The sequence below is a fragment of the Schistocerca gregaria genome, chromosome 9, assembly GCF_023897955.1.
Source record: "Schistocerca gregaria isolate iqSchGreg1 chromosome 9, iqSchGreg1.2, whole genome shotgun sequence".
Lineage (NCBI taxonomy): Eukaryota > Metazoa > Arthropoda > Insecta > Orthoptera > Acrididae > Schistocerca > Schistocerca gregaria.
The window spans coordinates 189,356,061-189,369,392 of NC_064928.1; the positions used below are offsets into that span (position 1 = coordinate 189,356,061).

General features: G+C 41.8%; 1 protein-coding gene and 1 pseudogene across 2 annotated transcripts in view; one reads left to right on the plus strand and one right to left on the minus strand.

Moving 5' to 3' along the window:
• Nucleotides 1-13,332, minus strand: part of LOC126292259 (inositol-trisphosphate 3-kinase A-like) — an 847,830-nt gene that overhangs the window by 512,755 nt on the left and 321,743 nt on the right. The gene's annotated exons all lie outside the window — the stretch shown is intronic.
• On the plus strand, nt 2,040-2,156 carry LOC126292513 (5S ribosomal RNA; annotated as a pseudogene).

A 13,332-nucleotide genomic window follows, 5' to 3' on the forward strand; every position in this document is an offset into this window, starting at 1 on the left:
TAAATTGTATGATTTGTAGGCACATATACAGTATGTACAGCTACACATAAAATGACGTCACACACTTTAACATGACAACATAACTAATCACGGGCAAATTACACAGTCTTTCTTTCTTTTTTTAATGGAAATATTATTTGAAGGTTTAAAGCCGACCATACGATATACGTAAGAGTGGTGTGGAGCACAGTACTAGCTCGTTCGTTAACAAAATATCTCAGGTTCTTCTTGCATTGCAGTTTCATTGATATTAATACTGCTTTCGTTTCATAGGTATGCGTAGATAAATATTATTATGTGTCATATTTATCACTGATCATTTCCGAGTAAGTAAATTTCTATGAATTTACGCAGCTGAGACAAAAGATAGCCGTTATGCGGCAAACACAGAAATTTAATGGAAACTGCTATTAAGCAAATAAATTAAAATGACACTGAAGATAAATATTATGACTGAAAAGCAAACTTCTTACGTTATGTCCGCGGCTCTGTACCGTTTAATATTGACAATATTCAAATAAAACATTGCGGACTCTGCAGGGGTCTCGGGAGCTTCTCGGTGCAAAAACCCGACAGAAATCCACAGTGCGTTAAGTGAAGCCTGTGTTGAGTTTACAGTGGACCGTAGTACAGTTTCAAGTTGGGTTAATGGTCGTATGAGCGTACACGAAAATCCAAGACCTAGAAGGTCAAAAACGTCAACAGATGAACGAAGCGTGAAACTTGTGTCAGATGCTCTTGAAGAAGACCGCAGTGCTACATCTGAGGAATTATCTGATGCCACGGGAATTCCCCCGTATTCCGTATTACGACAAATGATTTGAAGAAGAGAAAAATTTCTGTGAAATGGGTCCCATACTGTTTGACTACGCGTGGATATCGTTATCTTTCTCTGGAAATGCTTTCTACCACCGTTACCGAAGTCATTCGACAGGTAAACAGAAGTTGAAAGTGGACTGTCCGATTTGCCGTGTCGATTATCAAGAAATTTTTGGCCATAATTGTGAAAGAAGTTGCGAAACTTATGGACTCAGCTTCTGTGCTATCGATATAACCCTATTGTTTTAAGTATATTCTTGAGACCACAGATGTTGGTCAGAGAGGTTACTTCTTTTTGAAGAAAATAGCAGACAGTGTGTGTTGGACAGTCTGGCTATGTATTGGGTTTGAAAAGGATTAGAGCATTGTGTGTGGTGGATATTTACCGTAGGAATTTTATAGTGAAGCACATGAATATGTCTTGTAATCGAAACAAGTTCAAGGAGGCTACCTGTACATAGGGCAATTATTAAGAAATATTTTGCTAACTTGTCTAGCTGTGAGAACTTTATGAAAGGGTATAACGTTGTTATGGTTTAATGAAGCATAGTTAGACTTGGAGTCTTTGTTGTTATTTATCAGTCGTTCCTTATATTTGATTCTGTACCTTTTTGAATGTGTTTGTATACTCGCAGTTGAAATCGCGAGTTGTGTGTTGCAGATGCAGTTTTGGGAAAATTGGTAAGGTACCGTCTTTCATTGCACATCGCAAGTACGGCACATGAAATTTGGCTTTGGATAGTCAGATCAACATTCCTAATTGTAAAAGTTTGCATAACAAACGAGCTCATCAAAATTCATGTGCACTGTAAGGTACAGTGACTGTCGGAATGTATTTGTAAAAATAGTACATCATTTCAGAGGTTTTAAATCAGTTTAAATATTTAAGAAAAGTACTGTCTTGTGAATTTTCAAGGAGTTTTATCAGAAAGTCTGATGCATTAAATTTTATTTTCAATGCTGCGTGATTAAATTAACAGTTATGGTAGAGCCATTGTTTGCGAGACTAGTGATAAAGATTAGCAATAATCAGGCCCAACATTTTAATCTGAGTCATTTGTTTTGAACTCAAATAGCTTATGTAAATTTCATTGAAAACGGACTGGTTCCTCGCCGGCTAATTGTTTGATGTACTGGTTAGTCCGGATTTAGCATCGTGTAGAGCGTGTTCCACACATTTCCGTTGAAAATTAGATTTTCACATAGCTTTCTCACCCTGCGGCAACAGCCTTACCGCAGTGGAAACACCGGTTCCCGTCAGATCACCGAAGTTAAGCGCTGTCGGACGTGGCTGCACTTGGATGGGTGGCCGTCCGGGCCGGCGTGCGCTGTTTCCATTTTTCGGGGTGCACTCAGCCTCGTGATGCCAATTGAGGAGCTACTCGACCGAATAATAGCGGCTCCGCTCAAACAAAACCATTATAATGACTGGGAGAGCGGTGTGCTGACCACACACATTCTCATCTGAGGATGACACGGCGGTCGGATGGTACCAATTTGCCACTTGTGGCATTAAGACGGAGTACTATCACCCTGCACCCGTATTTTGCTATCAAAATGAGTGGTACACACCTCTCAGATACCAACTTCAGACCTACGATTACGAGTTTAAGTATATAATAACGGAAGAAATTTTCAAAGTGAGGACGTACAGGGTGTGTCAAAAATGACCGGTATATTTGAAACGACAATAAAAACTAAACAAGCAGCGATAGAACTGCACCGTTTGTTGCAATATGCTTGGGACAACAGTACATTTTCAGGCGGACAAACATTCGAAATTACAGTAGTTACAATTTTCAACAACAGATGGCGCTGCAAGTAATGTGAAAGATATAGAAGACAACGCAGTCTGTGGGTGCGCCATTCTGTACGTCGTCTTTCTGCTGTAGGCGTGTGCTGTTCACAACGTGCAAGTGTGCTGTGAACAACATGGTTTATTCCTTAGAACAGAGGATTTTTCTGGTGTTGGAATTCCACCGCCTAGAACACAGTGTTGTTGCAACAAGGCGAAGTTTTCAACAGAGGTTTAATGTAACCAAAGGACCGAAAAGCGATACAATAAAGGATGTGTTTGAAAAATTTCAACGGACTGGGAACGTGATGGATGAACGTGCTGGAAAGGTAGGGCGACCGCATATGGCAACCACAGAGGGCAACGCGCAGCTAGTGCAGCAGGTGATCCAACAGTGGCCTCAGGTTTCCGTTCGCCGTGTTGCAGCTGCGGTCCAAATGACGCCAACGTCCACATATCGTCTCATGCGCCAGAGTTTACACCTCTATCCATACAAAATTCAAACGCGGCAACCCGTCAGCGCCGCTACCATTGCTGCATGAGAGACATTCGCTAACGATATAGTGCACAGGATTGATGACGACGATGTGCATGGGGGCAGCATTTGGTTTACTGACGAAGCTTATTTTTACCTGGACAGCTTCGTCAATAAACAGAACTGGCGCATATGGGGAACTGAAAAGCCCCATGTTACAGTCCCATCGTCCCTGGATCCTCAAAAAGTACTGGTCTGGGCCGCCATTTCTTCCAAAGGAATCATTGGCCCATTTTTCGGACCCAAAACGATTACTGCATCACGCTATCTGGACATTGTTCGTGAATTTGTGGCGGTACAAAGTGTCTTAGACGACACTGCGAACACCTCGTGGTTTATGCAAGATGGTGCCCGGCCACATCACACGGCCGACGTCTTTAATTTCCTGAATGAATATTTCGATGATCGTGTGATTGCTTTGGGCTATCCGAAACATACAGGAGGCGGCGTGGATTGGCCTCCCTATTCGCCAGACATGAACCCCTGTGATTTCTTTCTGTGGGGACACTTGAAAGACCAGGTGTACTGCCAGAATCCAGAAACAATTGAACAGCTGAAGCAGTACATCTCATCTGCATGTGAAGCCATTCCGCCAGACACGTTGTCAAAGGTTTCGGGTAATTTCATTCAGAGACTACGCCATATTATTGCTACGCATGGTGGATATGTGGAAAATATCGTACTATAGAGTTTCCCAGACCGCAGGGCCATCTGTTGTTGACAATTGTAACTACTGTAATTTCTAAAGTTTGTCTGCCTGAAAATGTACTGTTGTCCCAAGCATATTGCAACAAACGGTGTATTTCTATCGCTGCTTGTTTGTATTGCCGTTTCAAATACACCGGTCATTTTTGAAACACCCTGTAGATGGAATAATAGAGCTTCCTGGACGTTGGGATTCAGTCATAGAGATGCAGCAGTGAGACTATATTGAAGGGCTGCAAAGAGATACTGAAAAAAGTGGAAAAAACGAAGCAAACGTGTATGTACAAAAAATATGTGTGCATTTTTTATGAAATGTCCCTCTTAGTTAATGAAATATTTCCGCGATGTTACGTATGTTACTCATTTTCCTCACGTAAATATGTATACAGTTTCCGTGTTAGTGTTACATGAGAATCCGGGCTTTAGTGATAAGAGAGCCAAGTGGGTGTCAAAGTTCCGTGTTCCCTCGGGTCGTTGCGAGAATGTACCACGTTCGCAGTGCCACCGCAGCGCGCAGACAGGAAAAGCTACACCCGGGCCTTTCTCCATAGCGTTTGACGTCCCACGTGCGTCAGTCCCAATTTCCGAGACGCGCTTAGCTGGAAAGCGAGTGACATATTTTAGCTTATCCAGGATCGTGGCTGCGCTCGTTTTTCTGTAACGAGGAAAGGGCAGGTGCTTCCAGGATCCGGAAAACTGCTTAATTTCTTTCGCAGGGCATGATAGAGGGAGGTAGAATATTTCCTCAGGCTACGACTGATAACATTTTTGTGGTTTGTTTTCCAGAGTCTCTTGTTCGTGGCCGGCCGCAATGACCGAGCGGTTCTAGGTGCTTCAGTCCGGAACCGCGCGACTGCTACTGTCACAGGTTCGAATCCTGCCTTGGGCATGGATGTGTGTCTGATGTCCGTAGGTTAGTTAGGTTTAAGTAGTTCTAAGTTCTAGGGGACTCAGCTGTTTAGTCCCATAGTGCTCAGAGCCATCTTGTTCGTGGCAGTGGAAACACGAAAAAGTTTGGAAGTTCGGAAACTTTATTTCATACGTGATGACGCTGGTTAAACTCAGGGAAGGTGATTTGTGTTCAAGGGAAATGATAGGGTGACGGACGAAAATATTGCTCAAATTCAGGATTTTTTTTCTCCGTACTGGAACGTATTAGACAAATGGGGCTTGTTGCAATGAATAAAACGTACATTGAAGTTTTTATTGGTATTTTTTTGAAAAATATTAATATCTTCGCTGTGTAATTGGGATTTTTCTCGAGGCAGCTTTGAAACGAGATAGATCGACGGTTGGCGGTGTAACTCCGATTGTGGTTACCTGACACATGAAATGTACACATCAGCCTGATCCCCTTTAGTTCACCGTAGGGATTTGAAAAAAAAATTATATATATATATATATATATATATATATATATATATATATATATATATATATATATATATATATATGATGAAATTATAGATATTTGAAAAAAATGGGCATTCTTGGACATTTTTTGGTGAAGAACAGTACTAAATATCAACATTAAAAAATCGGCTACGATGAAGAGAATGAGAGAATTTAATTTGCTTCAGTGGAGATAAAAAATCAGTAAAATCGGATGAAAATTGTAGCTGGGCGTCGACAATATAATAGATGGATATAGATAAATTAATAGTCACAAACGTTCCGATTGGAAACAGAATGATATAAAGTAAAAGTGAAACAAATGAAAAATGTTCGTACAATGATTAAAATAATGTGACAAGGGAATAGAAAAAAACATTACATTTAAACCGATTAATTGAATAATAACAATGATCAAAGTAATTTAGTTTAAGACTTACAAATAAAACAAATTTGCTGCACCTGGCTATATTTGAACCCACAAGCTCTTGTATGTGAAGTTATTATTCTATGCATTACATCACACAACTAAACTATAGCCCTAAATCGATTCTTATTATCGTTATTAAGCATCACACCAAATTCTGGAATTTTTTTAGTCAGTTACTCGGAAACAAAGACGCAACAGGGCGAATGGTTAGAGGGTGTCATACCTGGGATCTTAAGCTACGTCACCATATGTTTGGTTTCAAGAAGTCTATCCCACCGCTGAGGATCTCTCCTTGTTACTGGAAATACCAAGGAGCGATATGAAATGAGGCAATCTCATAAAAACAGCATTAGGGGAGGCGAATGGAAACTTTGGATTTGTTGGAATGGTTCTGGAAAAGTACACCTGCCGCTTTTTTCTATTTAGTCATTAATCTTCTGACTGGTTTGATGCAGCCCGCCACCATCCCTCTCCTGTGCCACTTTCCGCAAGAAGCACTTAAACGTAAATTCCTCAATTGTTTATTAGATATCTTCCGACTCTGTCTTCCCCTACAGTTTTTATCCTCTGCAGTTCCCTCTAGTGCGCTGAAGTTATTCCCTGATGCCTTACCACACGTCTTCCTTCCTCCCTCCTTCTCTTATCAGTCCACCTAATTTTCAATACCCTCCTAAAGTACATCGCAAAAGCTTCAATTCTCTTCTTTTCGGCTTCCCCCACAATCCATTATTCACTACCATACAATAATGTGCTACAAACGTACGTTCTAAGAGCTTTCTTCCTCTAATTAAGACTTATAGACTGTTTTTGGCTAGCAATGCCCTCTTAACCTTTACTAATTTGCTGCTTACATTCTCCTTGCTTCGAACGTCACGTGTTATTTCGCTTCCGATAAAGCAGAATGCTCTTACCTCTAGTTGGCGGTCACATTTTTTGTATTAAGTTTGTCGCTAATCTAATTTCTGCCAGTCCTTATCACTTTCATCTTTCTTTAATTTACACTCAGTCCATATACTGTACTCATTTGATTGTTCATTCTGTTTAACAGGTCCTGCAGTTCCTTCTCGTTTTCACTCTGGATAGCAATACCATTAGCAAATCTCTCATTGGAACGGTTTCAGGCAGAGGATTCATCTGACTCATCGACTATTCTGTTATTGCTGTCACTGCTCCTTCGATGTATAGACTGAACAGTAGGGGCCAACTACCGCATTCCTGTCTACACACTTTTTAATCCGTTCTTAGTACTCTGTTATTAATGTTCTCCCTTGTTTTTTGTACATACTGTACATTAGCCGTGTAATGCAGCAAGCACCTTCAGCTCGAAAAAGAGCATAACCTGTTAATATTGCTCCAACTTACTATCGACTTTTATGTTTTGAGTGAATGATGTGTTTGTTAAGAGGTTTGTAAAGTTTTCTTATATTTCTTTGTGTTGAAATGCTGTACATATGTAACATGTTCGAGAAAAGATGTGCCCCGTCAAGTTAGCGAGTTTGCAGTCCTCAGCCGACTGCTGAATCGCTGCGTGTGGCAAAGATGAGCAGTACGGAGCAGCTGGCCATTAGAAGAAACGTTTACTGTCAAAGAGAGAATTAGCGTGATATATTTGTTTGCAGAGAATGGTTCTTGGGTTTCCCACTTAGAATGTCAACTTAGAATGAAAGCTATTGCAATAATAGAGATTTGTGAAGGTGGTTCGATGAAACCTCTGCCAGGCACTTAAATGTGATTTGCAGAGTATCCATGTAGATGTAGATGTAGGAGTCTCCGAGTACTGTAGTAGTTCAAATGAGTCAAATGGATGTGAACACTATGGGACTTAACATCAGAGGTCATGAGTCCCTTAAGAACTTAGACTACTTAAACCTAACTAACCTAAGGACATCACACACATCCATGCCCGAGGCAGGATTCGAACCTGCGACCGTAGCAATCACGCGACTCCGGACTGAAGCGCCTAGAACCGCTTGGCCACAGCGGTCGGCACTGTAGTAGTGGGCCTCGAGAGAGATTACCGCTAGAGTATGATGAGATCGGCTCACACTCACGATACGTGAATTAGTTTGCAACGGGGATACAACACAAATACATTCGAAGCAGTTCTAAGTCGTATAGAAAGATTAATTACTTTTGAATACATTATGGGAATGAACAGTAATCAATGTGTTACAAATATTTACTGTCAAAAACAGTCGTGATCACAATTAATTTTTTATGGTGACCAGTTTCAACCACTACTGTGGTCATCTTCAGACCAATGAGTAAGAACCTCCTTCTGCTGAAGAATCACTACTTCTCCAGCAGAAGGAGGTTCTTACTCACTGGTCTGAAGATGACCACAGTAGTGGTCCAAACCGGTCACCATAATAAATAAATTGTGATCAAGACTGTTTTTGACAGTAAATACACAAAGAAAGATATTTTGAGAAGATTATCGCCGCGCGATATTAGCAGAGTGGTCTAGGGCGCTGCAGTCATGGGCTGTACGGCTGATCCCGGCAGAGGTTCGAGTCCTCCCTCGGGCATGGGTGTTTGTGTTTGTCCTTAGGATAATTTAGTTTAAGTAGTGTGTAAGCTTAGGGATTGATGACCTTAGCAGTTAAGTTCCATAAGATTTCACACACATTTTACACAGAAGATTATGGGCATGTGTAGAAAGTGATTATTTCGCCGATTTTGGTACAGTGTAGACTCGTCAGGTACAGGAGAAGCCCCGATTTATTGAACTGTGACGTCAGTTTCTCCTGTTTGTGATTAATGGTTCGTTCTGGTGCTTAATAGCCACGCGTTTGTAGGCGAATCGTTTTTCAGTATTTATGGGACATGGTGTATGTGAAGAGACGTGTTGCTTAGTTATTTTGTGGGTGAGGATTAAAGCACGCACTAAGGGACAGAAGCGTTGCATTGCGTTATTGTGGTTGTATAGGTGTGTCAGCAGTGGGGAATATAGTGACTTAGCGATGTTTCGTTAGGGCTTGTTGTGTGACCTCGGCGTGAGCGTCGGAATAAACTGAATTCCGGAAATTTCCTTGGAACTCTGGATGAATGTGTATTCTATACTAGAGAACGGTCGTCGCCGGCCGCGGTGGCCGAGCGGTTCTAGGCGTTTCAGTCGGGAACGGCGTGACTGCTACGGTCGCAGGTTCGAATCCTGCCTCGGGCATGGATGTGTGTGATGTCCTTAGTTTAGTTAGGTTCAACTAGCTCTAAGTTCTAGGGGACTGATGACCTCAGAAGTAAAGTCCCATAGTTCTCAGAGCCATTTGAACCCTAAGCTTACACACTACTTAACCTAAATTATCCTAGGGACAAACACATACACCCATGCCCGAGGGAGGACTCGAACCTCCGCCGGGACCAGCCGCACAGTCCATGACTGCTCAGAGCCATTTGAACCATTTAGAACGGCCGTCCTACGTAATAGTTATTGATTGAGATACAATCGGAAGTTTATTGAGCTTCTGATAGCTTTCCTCCCTTGTCCCTAAACGACAAAATAAGAACCATTTATTAGAGAAAGAGCTAATTCTCTCTAAAAGAGTGGTTTTGAATACGGAACCAGCACTCGGAAAGTAAAACGCTGACTTGTACCTGTAAACGAATTAGTGGTAGGAAGTAAATAATTAACTGTTTTAACCTCAAAAAGCCAGTACCCGACTTGTCATTTATCCCTAAACTATTACAACAAAAATTTTCAAAAGTTTTTCTTTCGAATATATCTTTTCGTATCAAAGTAAAGCAGAAGACCAATAAAGCAGAAGACTGGCATACTGGTAAAAGAAAAGTTCAAAGATATTAAAATCGTAAAGAAAAGGAATGATACTTCTCGGTTAATAGCTTGCAACAAAAAGAAAGCTAATTAATCTTTATTTAGACACGGAAAGCAAGTTTTGTTTCATTGGAAAGTGATTAAGCATAAATGAAAAGTTTTTCCATTCAATTCTGAAATGCTGAGATAGACGTAATAGTTTGTTACGATAGCATTTCAATAGCGTCAAGGATATTGTTGTAGCATGGCGCTACTTATAGAGGTTATCGTTGATTGACAACGAAAGATAAACAATATTAAATTATTCTTTGTTTTGTGAACGTATTCTCCAAAATTTATGACGTTCACACTCTACATAAAAAATTTATGACGTTCACACTCTACATACAATTATACCTTGAAGCTTTAGACGAGGAGCAGCTACAAGACAACGGATCTATACGACGTTTACATTAATTATATACAAAAGCTGTAGCTTCTAGTACCTCCGATGTTGAGAAAATATTTAGTGGAGTTGTCAGATTACACAGAGTAAGCTTCGCTACAGGTTGCTGTTATTGGTAAAGCAAATACATCATTCCTACTCCCCGTAGACTTTCGCATTTAGTATTCTTCTGGTGACTGATACTAGCTTTCGTGGTACTTTATGATTCGAACCTAGTGAACCCTGATAGTCAGATGCGTTGTTGTAATTAATGCGCAGTTAGGTGTTACATGCGCAAGGTTGACACTGGTGCCGTGGCTGATGGAAGAGACTATTTGCAGTCGCTCCCATCAGCCATCGCGCCAACTTCGTTTGCGCTTGTAACACCACTTACCCCATTATGCAACGAAATGTGTTTTTGTGGCCATCCTTTTGTACATAGCCAGTTGTAATATGATTTATAGCGTGAGAAGCTGAATATCACATCTTACGTGACATCGTAGAGTTGGTACAGACGATTATTTCAAGCCACACACATTACGTCGTTGAGTGTAGGCAAGGTCTTGTAATTACAAAGTATTGTAGTATTACGAGAGTGAGCTTCATTGTCCGACGTTGCTTTTCACCTAAGTACTGCACTGTTGTTAGAGCCTGTTCATGTAGTATACCTCCTATGAGTTAGTGATATCTAAAGGATGGAGCAGTATACCCTCCTTTTTCCCTATAGCTTACAACTATTTCCCGATGATTCCTAACGTCTTGCTCCATTTTACGTAGTGGACGCTTTTTGCATGTATACAAATTCTTTCAACTTGTCCTCAATTTTCTTAAATCTTGCACAGATTATCAAGCGCAACGTCAGAACTGCCTGCCATGCGCATTTCTGTGTCCTAACAGCTCCAGGATTTTCATTTATATTTTTCTATGTATTTTCTTGTCAACAACTTGGATGTTTAAGCTGTCGAGCTGATTGTGAGATAGTTCAGCACTTATCTGCGTTTGCTATCTCCGAGATTGTGTGGATGATATTTACCGATCGTCTGTTGATATTGCCGTAGACTCATAAATTCAGCACACCAACTTGAACAGTCGATCGGTTGCTACTTCAGCCGGTGATTTTAGAAATTCCAACACAATGTTATCTATTCCTTCTACCTTATTTGATCACTAGTTCAAAAATGGTTCAAATGGCTCTGAGCACTATGGGACTTAACTTCTGAGGTCATCAGTCTCATAGAACTTAGAACTACTTAAACCTAACTAACCTAAGGACATCACACACATCCATGCCCGAGGCAGGATTCGAACCTGCGACCGTAGCGGTCGCGCGGTTCGAGACTGTAGCGCCTAGAACCGCTCGGCCCCCCGGCCGGCTGATCACTAGTGTTCCACAGCTATTTTAAGCTGTAATACTGGATCCCCAAAGCCTTCCACACCGACACTCACTTTCTCTTCTATAGCGTCACAGACATTTCGCTCGTAGATTGTTTCAGTATACGCTTTCTATATATCTGCTTTCTCCTCTCCGTTTAACAGTGAAAAGCCATCGCACTCTTAATATTGCCGCCCTTGCTTTTTATTTAACCAAATTTTGTTTCGACATTCCTATCTGCTGAATCTCTCCATTCGACGAAGCTTGCTTTTTCGATTTCTTCACATTTTTCCTGCTGTCCTTCCGCCTTGGCTTCTCTGTGATTCCTGTTTATTTCATTCGCGGGTAATTGCTATTCCCCTAGTAATATACTATATTTCCTTGAACATTTTTGTACTACCTATTTTCCTCTAACAACTGAAGTATTTATTCTGTTACCCAAGGTTACTCCGCACATTAACATCCATGCACCTACGTTTTTTGACCTATTTCTGTGATTGTTGTTTTTAGGGATGTCCATTACTCCCCAGCTGCACTGGCTACTATGGTGTTCCTAACCGCAGTATTTACAGCCTTTGTGAACTTTGGTGGACGCATAAGGCGAGGAATGAGGCGGTTATGTGCAGGGTCGGACAGGAAACGAGTATGTGGAAAACACTGACAAGGAGAAAGCAAATGATGATAGGACATCTTTTAAGACATGAAGGAATAACTTCCATGGTGCTAGAGGGAGATGTAGAGGGTAGAAATTGTAGAGGAAGACAGAGATTGGAATACATACAGCAAATAATCTGAAGCCAAAGAAACTAGTACACCTGCCCAATATCGTGTAAGGTCCCCACGAACACGCAAAAGTGCCACAACACGACGTGGCATGGACTCAACTAATGTCTGAAGTAGTGCTGGAGAGAACTGACACCATGAGTCCTGCAGGTCTCTCCATAAATCCTAATTGTACGAAGCGGTGGAGGTCTCTTCTGAACAGAACGTTGCAAGGCATCCCAAATATGCTCAATAATGATCATTCTAGGGAGTTCCGTGGCCAGCGGGAATGTTTAAGCCCAGAATAGTGTTCCTGGAGCCACTCTGTAGAAATTCTGAAATTGCCCAAGTTAGTCGGAATGCACATTGGACATGAATGAATGCAGGTCTCCAGACAGGATGCTTTCGTGATCCACTAATTAGCGATTCTGGACGTGTGTGGTGTCGCATTGTCCTGCTGGAATCGCCCAAGTTCGTCGGAACACCCAATGGACATGAGCGGATGCAGGTGATCAGACAGTATGCTTACGTACGTGTCACCTGTCAGATTCGTATCTCGACGTATCATGGGTTCCATATCACTCCTACTGCACACGCCCCATACCATTACAGAGCCTCTACCAGAATGAACAGCCCCCTGCTGACACGCAGCATCCTTGGACACATGAAGTCGTCTTCATACCCGCACGCGTCCATCTGCTCGGTACAATTTGAAACGAGAGTCGTCCAACCACTCAACATGTTTCCAGTCATCAACAGTCCAGTATCGGTGTTGACAGGCCTAGGAGAGGCGTAAAGTTTTGTATTGTGTGGTCATCAAGGATACACGAGTGGCCCTTCGTTTGCAAAAACCCACATCGATGATGTTTCGTTGAATGATTCGCACACTGACACTTGATGATGGCGCAGCATTGAAATCTCACCAATCTGCGAAAGATTGCACTTTCGTTACGTTGAACGATTCTCTCCAGTCGCCGTTGGTCCCGTTCTTGGAGGATGTTTCCTGGCCGCAGCGATGTCGGAGCTTTGATGTTTTACGAATTCCTGATATGGTCGTACGGGAAAATATCCACTTCATTGCTGCCTCGGAGATGCTGTGTCCCACCGCTCGTGCACAGGCTATAAAACCACGTTCACACTCACTTAAGTCTTGATAACTGCCATTGTAGCAGCAGTAGCCGATCTAATAACTGCGCCAGACACTTGTAGTCTTATATAGCTGATACCGACCGCAGCGCCGTATTCTGCCTGTTTGCATATCTCTCTATTTGAAAACGCATGCCTATACCAGTTTCTTTGGCGCTTCAGTGTAACTTGACGACGTAG